The sequence below is a fragment of the Musca autumnalis genome, unplaced genomic scaffold (genome assembly GCF_047663935.1).
Source record: "Musca autumnalis isolate F117 unplaced genomic scaffold, ASM4766393v1 scaffold_3, whole genome shotgun sequence".
NCBI lineage: Eukaryota > Metazoa > Arthropoda > Insecta > Diptera > Muscidae > Musca > Musca autumnalis.
Window position 1 is genome coordinate 148039716 of NW_027411866.1, and position 16189 is coordinate 148055904.

Consider the following 16189-nt stretch of genomic DNA (forward strand, 5'->3'; position numbering starts at 1 on the left):
ATAACACTTTGTCGCTGAATTGCATGACAAATGTTTATTTTTATTCATTATTTTGTTATATACCAGGGAGGAGTTGGTGGTATGTTGCTGTTTTTTTCCTTTTTCAGAATTAAAGATATGTAAAACTTTATTTTGTGAAATATTTAAATAAAACGTTTAAGGAGTGGCATTAACAAATTTATTTTTAAAGATTTCCTTTGAGCTGATTGTCATTCTAATTTAGATTTCAGTACTGAGTATAACATGTGGGAGAGGAGTTTTCGAATCATTTAGAATGCACTTTCCAAATTTTTATACCCTCAGCATTTATGCTAACGAGGGTATATGCAACTTCATACGGACAAAATGTGCCTCATAGAAATAATGGTTTTGGACCCCAAGTATGTTTGGACGAATTCCGTTTCAGATAATTATACCCTACACAACTATGTGGTAAGGGGTATTATGTGTTAGTGCATTTGTATGTAACATACAAAAGGAAGCGAGATAGACCCATAGTTCCTTCTAGGGATATACATAGAATCACTTTCTGAGTCGATTTATGCATGTCCGTCCGTCCGTCCGTCCGTTCGCAACGTACAGGTCGCATTTGTTGACCGATTTCGCTGAAAATTGGGGAATACCATTTTTTTTAGCCGTCGGAAGATCAAGTTCGAAGATGGGATATATCGGTCCACGTTTTGGTATAGCCCCCATATAACGGTACCCCCCGATTTACGGTATTTTGACGTTTTCAGCTACATTTTCAGACCGATTTGGCTATAATTTGACATTTAGGGTTCTTAAGTGTCAATAAACATATATAACAAAACTTGTGGACATAGGTCCCCGTTTTGGTATAGCCCCCATATAACGGTGCCCCCCGATTTACGGTGTTTTGATGTTTTTAGCTACATTTTCAGACCGATATAGCTATAATTTGACATTTAGGGTTCTTAAGTGTCAATAAACTTATATAACAAAAGTTGTGGACATAGGTCCACGTTTTGGTATAGCCCCCATATAACGGTACCCCCCGATTTGCGGTATTTTGACGTTTTTAGCTACATTTTCAGACCGATTTAGCTATTACTTGACATTTAGGGTTCTTATGTATCAATAAACTTATATAACAAAAGTTGTGGACATAGGTCCCCGTTTTGGTATAGCCCCCATATAACGGTGCCCCCCGATTTACGGTGTTTTGATGTTTTTAGCTACATTTTCAGACCGATATAGCTCTAATTTGACATTTAGGGTTCTTAAGTGTCAATAAACTTATATAACAAAAGTTGTGGACATAGGTCCACGTTTTGGTATAGCCCCCATATAACGGTACCCTCCGATTTGCGGTATTTTGACGTTTTTAGCTACATTTTCAGACCGATGTAGCTATAATTTAACATTTAGGGTTCTTAAGTGTCAATAAACTTATATAACAAAAGTTGTGGACATAGGTCCCCGTTTTGGTATAGCCCCCATATAACGGTGCCCCCCGATTTACGGTGTTTTGATGTTTTTAGCTACATTTTCAGACCGATATAGCTATAATTTGACATTTAGGGTTCTTAAGTGTCAATAAACTTATATAACAAAAGTTGTGGACATAGGTCCACGTTTTGGTATAGCCCCCATATAACGGTACCCTCCGATTTGCGGTATTTTGACGTTTTTAGGTACATTTTCAGACCGATGTAGCTATAATTTGACATTTAGGGTTCTTAAATGTCAATAAACTTATATAACAAAAGTTGTGGACATAGGTCCACGTTTCGGTATAGCCCCCATATAACGGTACCCCCCGATTTACGGTATTTTGACAGTTTTAGCTACATTTTCAGAGCGATTTAGCTATAATTTGACATTTAAAGTTCTTAAATGTCAATAAACTTATATGACATAACTTGTGGACATAGGTCCAAGTTTTGGTATAGCCCCCATATAACGGTTCATTTAAGTTCATATTTTCGTATAGCCCAGATACCTCCGAACTATCTGTTAATGACATTTGAAGTTCCCACGTTATGTACCGCCCATAAAAAAGGGCCTCCCGAATGAAGCATAAATGTACATAAACATTATCTGACATTTTAACGTACCCACTTAAAGTTGGGGACAGGAATGAAAAGTAATTATTCCATTTTAGTTCAGAATATTTTATGGTGGAGGGTATGAAAAGTTCGGCCCGGCCGAACTTAATGCTTTTTACTTGTTTGTAGTTGATTTAGCCATGTCCGTCCGTCTGTCTGTCTGGTTGGCTGGTGCGCACGATAACTCTCGAACGGATCAACCAATTCGGTCCAAAATTTAGGCATCATAATATTTTGTCCAAACTTAGTTTAAGTTCGAAGATGCAGTAGGCCGATACTACTGTCGGTATCTCCCCCACAAAAGTTCGAAAATGTTACGAAAATGCACGATAACTCTTGAAGGAAGTAACCAGACTTAAATGAGTTTCCAATATGGATTCAATTGGTCTACTCCTTCGGGTACCTTCCACACAAAATTACGGAAAAGTTCTGTTTAGGACCTGCTCTCGAATCGCTTTGATTTTCGTTGTGACAACTAATATTCGCCGTCCCCCATACGACGGTACAAGTTTCAGCAGGGGCAAGTCCATACTTCATGAAAATAGAAAATAGACCGAAAGATGCAAAACCCTATGACACCATGTGTAGTGGTTGCAGGATAACCCTCGAACGGATCTGCCGATTCGGCCCAAAATTTAGCCTTCGTAATATTTTGTACAAACTTAGTTTAAGTTCGAAGATAAGACATATCTCCGACTCCTTCAGGTACCTCCCCCACAAAAGTTCAAAAATGTTCGGAAAAATTGTGAGCACGATAACTATTGAAGGGAGTGACCGATTTGGTCCATACTTTACACATTTTAATATATCTATCAGATATAGATCAGGTTCGAATATGTACTATATTTGTTCACTCCTTCAGGTACGTCCCACACAAAATTTCAAAAATGTTCACTTAAAGACCTGCTCTTGTATCACTTTGATTTTTGTTGAAGCAACTTGCAATCGCTGCCTCAATTACGACAGTAATAGTTTTTTTCAGGGGCAATTCCATACTTCTTAAGAAAACAGCCCGAAAGGTGCAAAAAACCCGGGGCAACCAATTTGGTCCAAACTTTGGATCTCCTAATATTTTATTCAAATCTAATTTCGCTTCTAAAATGGCCCATATCGGTCCCCTCCTTAGGGTACCTCCCCCACAAAAGTTCAACATTTGTGTTTAAGTGCACTTTAGAGTCTTTCCAAAGATCCTTTGGAAATTTATACCGATGTTGTGCGTCGTGGTCCTGTTTACAGCGATATTATGTTTTCCGTGGACAAGTCCATGCTTCCTGGCATACTGGTCCAAAAGTTATACGATGATCCACTGAAATGACTAGTCGGCGCGATATCTATCGAAAAGATATAACTGCCAAAATAAGATCCACTTCTAAACAGCACTTTTGAACTTTAATCCTAATCCACATTTTTTCGGCAGGTTCAAATATCCAAAAAGGGCCACAAAATTCTAAAAAGTCATTCTATCTGTCCGTGGTTGAAAGTTTCAATTTACATAGACTGAGGGTATATCTCTGTCGGCAACACAGACTGATACATTTTTACTTGTTAAGAAAATCAGTAGAATAGTTCCCGGTTGGGAAAGGAGGAGGGTCTTGTCGTTAGCCAAGAAGGTGGTAATGGAGTTGAGCTGATGATCTGAACGGTCGACAAGTGTGTAAAGAAGTGTGATCGTTATCAACACACCCTCGAAACTAGGGCATCGGCGGGGATACTTATTAGTAGCCTAGTCAACGCAAGACCTCACTGCGTACGATGGTCAATCCACTTACGTTACACTCGTGGGAGCAGCATATGGAGAAAACAAGTAAGAAAATATCAGTCAGCTGTGCTGACGGTGTTATACCCTCAGTCTCGGACCTTAAGAAAATAAGTGAGTTTGAGAGTTATCATGCGGGGTGTTTTGGAGTTTTTATATTTTTTCTCAGGAAGTTTGGACTTACTCCAAAAAAAATTGTATCATTGTGATAAGAACCGTTGAAACAACTTTCTGTAAAAATTTCAAATAGACCCGAGACGAGACCTTAAACTGAACCTTTCCCAAATTTTGGATGGAAGGTATCCGATGGACGGGAATGATATAGTCCATATTGCAAACTGATGCACAACTTTCTGCAAAAATTTCAAATAGATCCGAGGCGAGTCCTCAAACTGAACCTTTCCCAAATTTTGAGTGGAAGGTATCCGATGGATGGGAATGATATAGTCCATATTGCAAACTAATGGATGACCAATCAAAAACTCCCTGCGAGAGTTATCTTACTGATTTGTCATTTTAGTTGGTTTCTTGGAGCGAATATTTTTTGTGGGGAAGGTACGGGAAGTCGAGAACCGATATGGCCTATCTTCGAACTTAAAGTAAGTTGGAACAAACTATTACAATACCCAAAATTTGAAGTAAATCTGATGATCCGTTCGAGAGTTATCAGCCAACCAGACAAATAAAACAAATCAAACCCCAATATAAAACCTCTTGGCTGCAGTTTTGCAACTCTTCCAAGGATGATCTTCCAGCATCTAGCCTAAAGTTCGTAGCTAGCCAACTAATGTAGTCGGAACTGGAAACAGTTCTGAAACACAAAATACAACTTTGTTTCGTTCTGGTCCGGAAAGTTAACTCTCTTGCAAACTCGCCAAGAATGCTGCAAATGGTGCAGAGCGCGGATGGGACAAACTTATGCTAAAATTGTCCAGGATTACGAGAAAACCAAAATATTTCGAAACGACGATCATACGTCCATCTACCTCCAAGTGAAAATTTCCCCAACCAGCGGACATAAAGCCCGCAAAGATGAGGAAACTAAAGCACAACTCTACAGCCTCTTCAAAAGCAATCCATAAATGTAATTAAAATAGAAAAGTCCATCCGACAAGATTGCCAATAATACTGCTAAAGGTACAGTGCGCGGAAACGAGGATTTTCCTGTATACCATTACGACTCTAACGAGGGGCATCTTGGTTTCAGGGTGATCAAATGTACGAATGAGTACTCAAAGGGGATCCTGTAAACGCTTTGCAATGCTTGGGGCGACAGATCGATCTAGTCTGATCTTGGCCCAGGAAATCCCGATGAGACCTCGTGCCAGAAATTGGTTGGATTCTGATAACCTGTGGATCCTTCTGGTTGATGACAATATACACATAGACTTCATACAGGGACCCTACGTTTACGAAAACGAAGTAAAGGATTTCAATAACAGACAGTAACAAGGCCATTACAAGACATGAAGGATAACGGTAAGCCTAGATCACGTTTAATTGAAAACGATAAGCAATTCCTTATTGTCTCTTGTTATATGACCCACTCAAGCATACACCAAGCGAGGTTTCGAGCATTATGAGGGGCATTCAACTCAAGGCACAATAATTATTGTTTGAGACGCTAACCCAAGCCGTACCTTGTAAGGCAGCACTGAAATAAACGGCAGAGGTGAGTTAGGGCGTCTGACCAGTGTAGTTGTTACTTGAATCCTAGGGTATATTTGGTAGCGAAAAAGCACACCAACTAGCTAGAGTAGGATCCGCCTCTAACGAACACCAAAAGGCGTCAGTCGAAGAAGATATCTGTAAATACTATACTTAATCACGAACAAAGATCAGATAGAACAAGATGGAAACATGTAAGATATTATAATTTACATGGCCACATTACAACAAATGTATGTATCAAATGTACAAAGCTCCTGAATAGCCAAAATCGACTGAACCTGGCAAGACTAATTGCGATGCTAACCGGTCACTGGGCTATTGGCAACAATTCAAAGCACACACATATTCCACAAAACAAAACCTGCCTTAGCTGCGGAAACGAAGAAGATGAGGAAACGGTTGAACACATCCTCCGTTCGTGCCCTGCTCAAATGCAGCAGATATTGAATGACAATCATTACCAGAGTGATGTGGTTTTCAAAACGGTATATTAAACATACCAATTGAGGCCGTGAGGGTTATAGCAACCACGTAAACCAATCATAGAGGATTATTCGTTATAGGGACGTTCGTTATAGAGAAGATCATCTGCAGCTACTGATGCCGAAATGTGCTGAATAAACTCATTATTACGTAATGATATTTTTGGTGAGTTGTTATCAGTACTAGCTATCTAGTTGCCGATCATCAGGATGAATTCTGCGAAAAGTACAAGCAACAACCTTGTATTTCATCACCACACAAAGAGGATTTATCCAGAACAGGCCAGTGTTGGTGAGCTAGATGTAACAAAGTCCTTTAATACGGTCAACCAAGTCACCATTTGACCTACTTTTTATCGTAGGCCCGAACGGAATTGCTTACGACACCACGTGTAGGGAAGTTATTAATGTCTGAAATATTCAGGAAATATAAGTCAATATTATGCTGAGGGGATTTGCCACCGGCGAAAGGGATTGGACGGCAGACCTTCAGAGTGCAAGGCGGACATGCTTACTACTGCAACATAAATTATATATATGGACGCCAATCGCTTGTATTCAGGAAAATGACATTCCGTAGAATGAAGTGAAAAATTAATGAGTTCATACGTTCGGAACTGCACAACTTTTACCTTACCAGTATTCCGCCGTAGACGTACGATGATTGTACGATGTTGGCGTTGGGTGACATTCAAATATTCTCCATTAAATCTAGGGCCATTCGGCTTACCACAAAAGGCGAAAGAAAGTACGGGTCCCAGATATTCTGGGCTGTAGGCGTACGATGATTGTACGATTTTGTCGTCGGGTGACATCGTTAATTTCTATTTAACAGATTTTACACCCTTCTATCGCGTGAGGAATATTCAAATATTCTCCAATAAATTTAGGGCCAATCTGTTTACCACAGAAGGCCAAAGAAAGTACGATAGTATGTTAAAGTCATCCCCGTATGACCAACTGAGTAGGAACAACCCAGCAAAATTTGACGGAAGGGGTTCTTTGCGATGACGTGATTTCATGTCATCTTTTACATTGGTTCAAAGGAAGTCGTGAAAGATCCGATCTTTTCATTAGGATTTGAACCAATGCAAAGGAAGTCGTGAAAGATCCGATCTTTTCATCAGCATTTGTACCCATTCCATCGATCCAATAGAGATGATGTTTGTGTTTTTATTTACACACCTGTTTATTTTCATTTTGCTATGTTCCAGTACTGCAAAAATCTACTAATTTTTACTATTTTTCCGATAACATAAAGGAAAAATTGTTATCGTAGTAATAATAAGTAGATTCTTGCAGTTTCTGGAACAGACCAAAGTTGTTACAACTGTCGTCGTGATGTTGTCTTACATTTCCTGCATATCAAACAACTAAAACTTCTAAACAATTGGTATTATATGAAGTCCCAACCATCGAGCTAAAAATAGAATCGGACTGAACACATTGCTATTTTAAAAGTTCCCTTGTCTGTTCTAAATCTGACATAGAAAGAAATCATTCAAATCTCGCTTCTTGGAATTTGAAAAAAAAGTCCGAAACGAAAAGGAACAAGAATCTGAAAATAAAGAAGAAACTACTTTTGGAAAGAAACAATTAAAAAAATATTAATTAAGCATAAATGGTATTTTCCATAAAAAGTCTCTCCTCCCCGTTCGTTACATTTTGTTCTTAGAAATCCCTAAAGCAAGCCGGGTTGTAGATCCCTACATATTTCCGTCACTAAACAAAAGAGTATAAATTACCAAAATGTTGTTATAAAATAACAAAATTATAAAATAAAAGTAATTTACGAAATAAAAATACTTAAAGGAGTGCATTTGGAGTCCATGTTGAAATCTGAACTGGTGATGGGAAGATAATTGAAAAAACCTTTTGTAAGATGAAAGAATATCAGTTGCGGAGAACGGAGGAAGTAATCTTTTGCGTTGCAGCGGTGGTGATTACATTGCAATTTTGGATGTAAACTTTTGAAAAACTAAACTGATAAATTAATTGTAGCTATTTCATGAATTCGTTTGAATTAATAAAGAGTTTTGTTTTTCATGAAAACCATATTTCAATACAGCATTTCCATTTTCCAAACAAGACATGAAAATTTCATGCCAAGGGGTTGGTGAAAATGACATGCCAAAGCATTGGTTAAAATGACATGTCAAAGCATGGGTGAAAATGACGTGTCAAAGCATTGGTGAAAATGACATGTCAAATCATTGGTGGAAATGACATGCCAAAGCATTGGTGGAAATGACATGTCAACGCATTGGTTAAAATGACATGCTTAGGATCCAGAAAAGAACGTCATCTTTTGGGGTCCACGCTCATATAAAATTCATCGATGAAGATGCTAAAAACATGACATGCTAGATCACTTGCACCCATGATTGAATGTCATCTTTGGCATCGAACATTTTGCTGGGAATGTTCTCAAGGCGCCAGTCGGCAGCATTTGGCATGTAGATAAAGAAACCTTGTTGACTTCTTATAACGCTATTGGTCGATCTGTGGAATTTCAAAAAAATATGAACTGTTGCGGAGGAGATACCGGAATGTGTTGTCCGATACAATATATCCTAGAACTTTATGTAAGTTTGAGAAAAATAGTGCTATGCGCAAATGTTGGACCAATGTCAGTAGCTCCCACAAGCCATTTTTATACCCCCACCATAATATGGAGGGTATAATTAAATTTGTCATTCCCTTTGTAACACGTCGAGGTATTCACCGGACACCCTATAAAGTACGTATATTTTTGATCAGGGTAAAATTCTAAGGCGATATAACCATGTCCGCCTGTTCGTTCGTCTGTTGAAATCAAGATACAGCTCACAGTTTTTAATATAGAGGTTTGTAATTTGCTATAGTTTCTATTACTCCTAGAATGTTTGGTATTGCAAAAGGGCTGTATCGTCCACGTTTTGATATAGCTCTCATAGAACGGTACCAGCCGATTTTCGGCACTTTAAAGGTTTTAGCTTCTTTATGACAGCGCAATGGCTAAAATTGGGTGTTTAATCTTCATTTGGGGTATAAAAATGTCCATTTGTCGGTATAGGTCCACGCGTTCATATAGCCCCCATAGAACGGTACCTCCGGATTTCCGGTATTTTGAAGTTTGTGGCCTCAATATTTCACCGAAATTTGGTATTTAATCTTCATTTGGGGTACAAAACTTTCCATGTAAAATTTGTCGGTATAGGTCCACGCCTTCAGATTGCCCCCATAGAACGGTACCTCCCGATTTTCGGTATTTTGAAGGTCTTGGCCTCAATATTCCACCAAAATGGCTGAAATTTGGTATTTAGTCTTCGTTGGGTTTATAAAACTTTCCCCCGTAAACTTGTCGGTACAGGTCCACGCCTTAGTATAGTCCCCATAGAACGGTACCTCGCTATTTCCGGTATTTTGAAGGTAGTGGCTTCAATATCCCAACGAAAGACTGAACTTTGTTACTTAGTCTTCCATGGGTTTATAAAACATTCCAGAAGAGAACTATCAGATAGGTCCCCGGGTTTCTATATCTCCCATAGAAGCATACCTCTTGATTTTCGGTATTTTGAAGGTGTTACCGAAATATCGGAAATTTCGTATTTACTCTAAAAACTTTCCGCCAGAAATTTTCCGGTATAGATCGTCGTTTTGATATAGCCCCCATGTAACGGTACCTCCCGAATTTCGGTATCTTGAAGGTTAGCCACATTGTTTTACCGTACTTGCTGAAATTTGGTATTTAGTCTTTTTCGTAAACGTAAGAAACTAATTTTTCCATTTTTTTTTTTCGGCCTGGTCGAACTTAATGCCGTTCTTAATTGAAATTTGAATTTTGTGTATATACTCTACTTAGCCTAAATGCTGAGGGTATAAAGATTAGCGATTCTTCTTCTTTATAACTGCAGTAATTCTGGCGACATTTCAAAGTAAAATATTTTCATTTACCTAACATATAATTGGGCACAACTTTTCCGTATGATATATAAAAGTCCCAGTCATTCGTGTAGATTTAATCCCTCTCATGTTACATCCCAGCAAAATGTTCGATGCCAAAGATGACATTCAATCATGGGTGCAAGTGATCTAGCATGTCATCTTTTTAGCATCTTCATCGATGAATTTTATATGAGCGTGGACCCCAAAAGATGACGTTCTTTTCTGGATCCTAAGCATGTCATTTTAACCAATGCGTTGACATGTCATTTCCACCAATGCTTTGGCATGTCATTTCCACCAATGATTTGACATGTCATTTTCACCAATGCTTTGACACGTCATTTTCACCCATGCTTTGACATTTCATTTTAACCAATGCTTTGGCATGAATTTTTCATGTATTGTTTGGAAAATGGAAATGCTGTATTGAAATATGGTTTTCATGAAAAACAAAACTCTTTATTAATTCAAACGAATTCATGAAATAACTACAATTAATTTATCAGTTTAGTTTTTCAAAAGTTTACATCCAAAATTGCAATGTAATCACCACCGCTGCAACGCAAAAGATTACTTCCTCCGTTCTCCTCAACTGATATTCTTTCATCTTACAAAAGGTTTTTTCAATTATCTTCCCATCACCAGTTCAGATTTCGACATGGACTCCAAATGCACTCCTTTAAGTATTTTTATTTCGTAAATTACTTTTATTTTATAATTTCGTTATTTTATAACATTTTGGTAATTTATACTCTTTTGTTTAGTGACGGAAATATGTAGGGATCTACAACCCGGCTTGCTTTAGGGATCTCTAAGAACAAAATGTAACGAACGGGGAGGAGAGACTTTTTATGGAAAATACCATTTATGCTTAATTAATTTATTTTTAATTGTTTCTTTCCAAAAGTAGTTTCTTCTTTATTTTCAGATTCTTGTTCCTTTTCGTTTCGGACTTTTTTTTCAAATTCCAAGAAGCGAGATTTGATTGATTTCATTCTATGTCAGACTTAGAACAGACAAGGGAACTTTTAAAATAGCAAAGTGTGCAGTCCGATTCTATTTTTAGCTCGATGGTTGGGACTTCATATAATACCAATTGTTTAGAAGTTTTAGTTGTTTGATATGCAGGAAATGTAAGACAACATCACGACGACAGTTCTAACAACTTTGGTCTGTTCCAGAAACTGCAAGAATCTACGTAACAATTTTTCGGAAAAAATAGTAAAAATTAGTAGATTTTTGCAGTACTGGAACATACCAAAATGAAAATAAACAGGTGTGTAAATAAAAACACAAACATCATCTCTATTGGATCGATGGAATGGGTACAAATGCTGATGAAAAGATCGGATCTTTCACGACTTCCTTTGCATTGGTTCAAATCCTAATGAAAAGATCGGATCTTGCACGACTTCCTTTGAACCAATGCAAAAGATGACATGAAATCACGTCATCGCAAAGAACCCCTTCCGTCAAATTTTGCTGGGATATTACAAGAACGTCATATTTTTTGTAACATATTATGTTATTTTGCTTCCAAAAGATATGCATATCTTAGTTACTTACCTAAAACTTTCTAAACTCTTCTACAGCCAACCATCTGAAACGAAAAAGAAAGCTAAATTAATTCCCTGGATTATATTCCACAAGAAAATAAAAAATATTTGAACAAAAACAAAAAACTACGAGGAGCAATTGAAACTTAATTTCAAAATTGCCAAACTAACCACATTTCATCAAGTATCAATTTAAAGCTCATCTATTTGATAGCGTCTTTTTTCATCGAACATCTTTAGCCAAAACTTCAATAGATTTCGGTCTGACTAGACGTTTTTTCTCCCTCTCATCCATATGTTGGCTTAAGACAAACTGGTATTGTTGGCGTTTCCTCTACAAATACCTTGCATACACACATATGTTTGTACGTGTGTTTATTCCTGCTACTTGAATCCTTGTTACAAGTAGCAAAAAAAGTAGTGAAGTTGTCTGTCAACTTGCAAGCTTCCGCACAATTTCATTGCAATACGCATCATTGCCAAAAAAAAATCGACATTTATTTCTTAGTTACCAAAAAAAAGAAAAAATCTCAAACTACTTGAAAACTTTCTTCACATGTTCAAGTAATACAAGAAGAAGAAGACGTAAAAAAAAACACGCAAAGAAATTGCTACAATTTCTGTAAACATTATCCTCTACTTAAGAGCGAAAAATCCCGGAAAACACACACATACTTAGTTGCCATGTAAGACATATGATGGCAACATCATGTGTGTGCACAGGGATACCCAGAAGTTCCCACATCGTTTGTTCGTTTAGCCTGTTGCATTTTCTGGAGATTTTTTTTTTGTAACATATTATGTTATCGTTGCTACTTGAGGATGATTCACAGTGTTTTAAAATAAATTGTATAAGTTTCGGGAAATCCGGTAGCATAATAATATTCGCAAGGAAATTGAAAGTGAGATCAGGTATTTTGAGTGCAATTTAAGTATTTATTGAAACTATGCATTTATGATGTTATCTGTCGATGAAAAATACCTAAACATTTTACGCAAATAATGACCCAAAAGGACATCAATAAATACAAATAGTTTATTATAATTCACTGAATGATCAAGCAACGAGCTATCGACGAAGGAACAAATAAAATACGAGCGATTACCGTGTTATATGACGCCTTTGTAAAATTCCCGAAATTAGGTGAAATTTCGCAGCAGATGCGACGGGACGAGCAAATGAGCATGATGAGCTTAGCTTTATTGTACCAACCCCATAGACCGAAGGGTTAGAGAACTTACAGTTGGAGTTAACAGGTCAGTGAACAATATTGCTACAGGATTAAATAAATTGTGGGCAACGGTTAAATTAGTCTCGAATTCGCGAAAGAAGGATGATAAACCTGCTGTTACCTTCGATGGCAGTGATGACAGGGATAGATCTGTAAAGGTGTGCGTGTTATTTTAATCGGCAATTTATAGAGCATTCTGATAGTGGTAGGCCGAAGAGAGGAATAAGGGGCTAGACCGTAAATTGTGGGCAACGCTTAAAACGAGGAGGTACCACCAAATGTTACAACAAGTGAGCAAAGGCTATAGTCGGGACGGGGCCGACTATGTGATAAGCTTGGTTCGTAAACTGAACCAAAATAATTAATATTTAATTTTATATTTGACTTCTGTCGACATCTACTTGGTACTGATTAAAAGCTTTGCTGGTCTTCTTGAATAGCATTTTACATGTCTTTAATACCTCAAATAGAAACAGAGGTATTTCTCATTAAAGTAACTACTTCAAAAGATTAAAATTGTGATAGTTAAGCGCCTTTTGCAATAACTCCGATATTTTACCATAAATGCCACATTTTGTGATAATTTAAAGCTCAAATGGTTTAGATTCATTATCAAGCTCTCTCCTTGGATTATGTCTAATAGAAGCAGAAATATGTGACATAGAAATAAAATTCCATAAATTGGAATATTCCAGCGTCTTTTCAACATCACAGGCATGTTACAAATTTTGGTAACTCAATGGGGAACATTTTAAAGCTCAGAATGTCTTCGTTGTTGAAACGCATTCAACCAAAGCTGAGACACTCGTCAGTATTATTCGAATAAAAATGGGAAAGTGGGATGTGCGCCAATCATAATAAATGCGATATTTTCCACATTCATTTTGGAATACGACTGCTAAAAGCGGAGATATTCGCATAGGAATGAAACTTTGAATTTTTGTCCACATACGTTTTTTGCCCATTCTGACTCTTGAGTATTATCCGACCATCACCAAACTCAATATGATTCTTCCTCTATGGGACCTCCGTTAACCATAAAAATTTCGTGACCATCCGATCAAAATTGCAATCCGTCGCATGATTAAAAAAAAAAAAAATAGAAAAATGGGATGTATTACCGACTATTGCGATATCTCCGATACTTGGCTTCCTATGCCAACCTACATACTTTGCATCGTTGTAAAGGCGGAATTTGCTGCTTTCATAGTCAGGCTTTGCTTTTGGAAAGTCCCCAACCAAAGCTGTGATATTCGTCATTATAATTAAAATCGCAAATATGAAAAGTTGGGTTTTATTTGTGACTATTGTGATATCTTCGTTGTTTGACCACCTAAGACAACCTACTTTACATCGTTAGATAGGTGATATTTTCTACTTTCATTGACTTTTCCCTAAATAAGTGTTTGCGCATTCCGACCCCTTAATATTATCCGACCGTCTCCAAAATCAATAGGTTTCTTCCCCTCCGGCAACGCAAAAAATTTGGCGACGATCTGATCAAAATTGCGACCTGTAGCGTGATTACAAAGTTTAGATGGACAGACGGACGGACAAACATAGGCAGGTTGACTCAGCTCGTCGAGACATTCATTTTGGTATATATAAGTATGGGTCTAGGACCATTATTTCGATTCGTTACAAACTTTTTGGCCAAAACCAACTTATAATACCCTCCCCACATACTGGTGTAGGGTATAAAGAGCGATATTGCAGGCGTCATCCGAAACGTGAAATTGGACCCAAATGGAATCTCAATGCTTAAGCAACTGGTTGAACCCGAAGTCTCCTCAATTTATCATTAGCCACCTATGTATATTGTACCAGAAGTCTGAAAAGATGGTAGGGATTTCCCTCGTGTCGGCAGTAGCGAATATTCTGGATGCACTACTCCTCTCCGTGATAAGAGGCTGTTTTCCAGTTGCACAAAATCAACATGAATTCCCGAAAATCCTCAGTACCACATCAGCATTACACGTCATATCCACACATTAATCGAGGAATTAACCAGAGCAGGCCGTGCGACGGAACAACCATTTTGGCTTCTGTCAAGCTGTTCGAGGAAAAAAGAAGACTACCTACACTAAATATGTCGACGCCAGTCATTTGTTCAATTCAGAAATAAGAAATCTAAGATCCGTAGAGTGAAACACGGAGTTCCTCAATGCGGGCTGATACTCCAGAACTGTTTAACTTCTACCTTTCTGAAACTCCACACCCTCCATAGAGATGTAATGTATGCAGATGATTGTAAGATGATGATCTCGAGTCTTATTTGCGCCGCAATATCAACTGCCACACTGTGTTGAGACGTGAATTGAGGCTTCCTCCTAACAAATTGTTCGATTGTGTCCTGATTGCGACAGCTATCTACCCCAAGATATTGGCTGTAACGTTCTATAATAAGTTTATGTTGTCCACGAAGGCTTCTGCTATTGGTGATAAAAACCAGAAGTAGGGACAAGGTCATGTCGCTGGCAGTCAGTACTTGGGGTGCTAAGAAAAAAATTGTTGATCTCTTTTAAAGCGGTATGTGCTAAGCTATGTACATTTGTAGAATGTTCGAACCTCACACCATGCCACCCTGAGGACTGCAACAGGATACAAAGATTTTATTGGTGCATCACCACAACAAGGGTGTTCTCGTCGTGAGTATCACTGTCAGCATCTTGTGGACAAACTTCCTCTATAGAGGCACGTCACCAAAAAAAAAAAAAAAAAAAAAAAAAAAAATCTGAAAAAACTGAAGCCTCTAGTCAACGATACTCCATTTTGAAAAAGTTGATACAAGTTTGAGAAAAATATAACGACGTGCAATGAGAGTCACAGCTTTCTACAGTTATCACTCGCAAAAGCATTATAGTTGGTCACCATATGATTTCTTACAGCTTTTGGATCATTATTTCAGGAATCAACGACTTGTCCACGAAAAACTTATCGGAGTCAGATGGAGTAACTTCGGAAAAAAATTTCAAAACAATTCTGTCACAGTCCTTAAAGTGCACATAAGCAAACATGTTGAACTTTGGGAGTGAGGTAAGTAAAGAAGTTGTCAGGTATAATCCACCTTCGAACTTAATTAAGGTTTGAGAGAAATAGTACGATGTGCAAAGTTTGGACCAATGTCAGTCCGCCCTTTCGCGTTCACCAGCCAATTTAGTTGTTGGGAAACAAGGACTTGGCAACGAAAAACCAGTAAGGAAAGGATCAAAGTCGGGCGGGGCCGACTATATGATGCCCTACACCACTGTGAATATGTAAAATATAAATCGGAGCTATACCCAAATCTTCACCGAGTTCGATATACATAATTTGGCACATTTATTTCCAGACCGAATTCAGTCACACATTCCAAATATCATTGAAATCGAACTTATATAGCGTGTTTGGTGCAGCAAATACGCGAAATCGGCCGAAAATATATGGGAGCTATATCCAAATCTGAACCGATTTCGAAATAATTTGCACACTTATTTCTAGACTGAATTAAGTCACA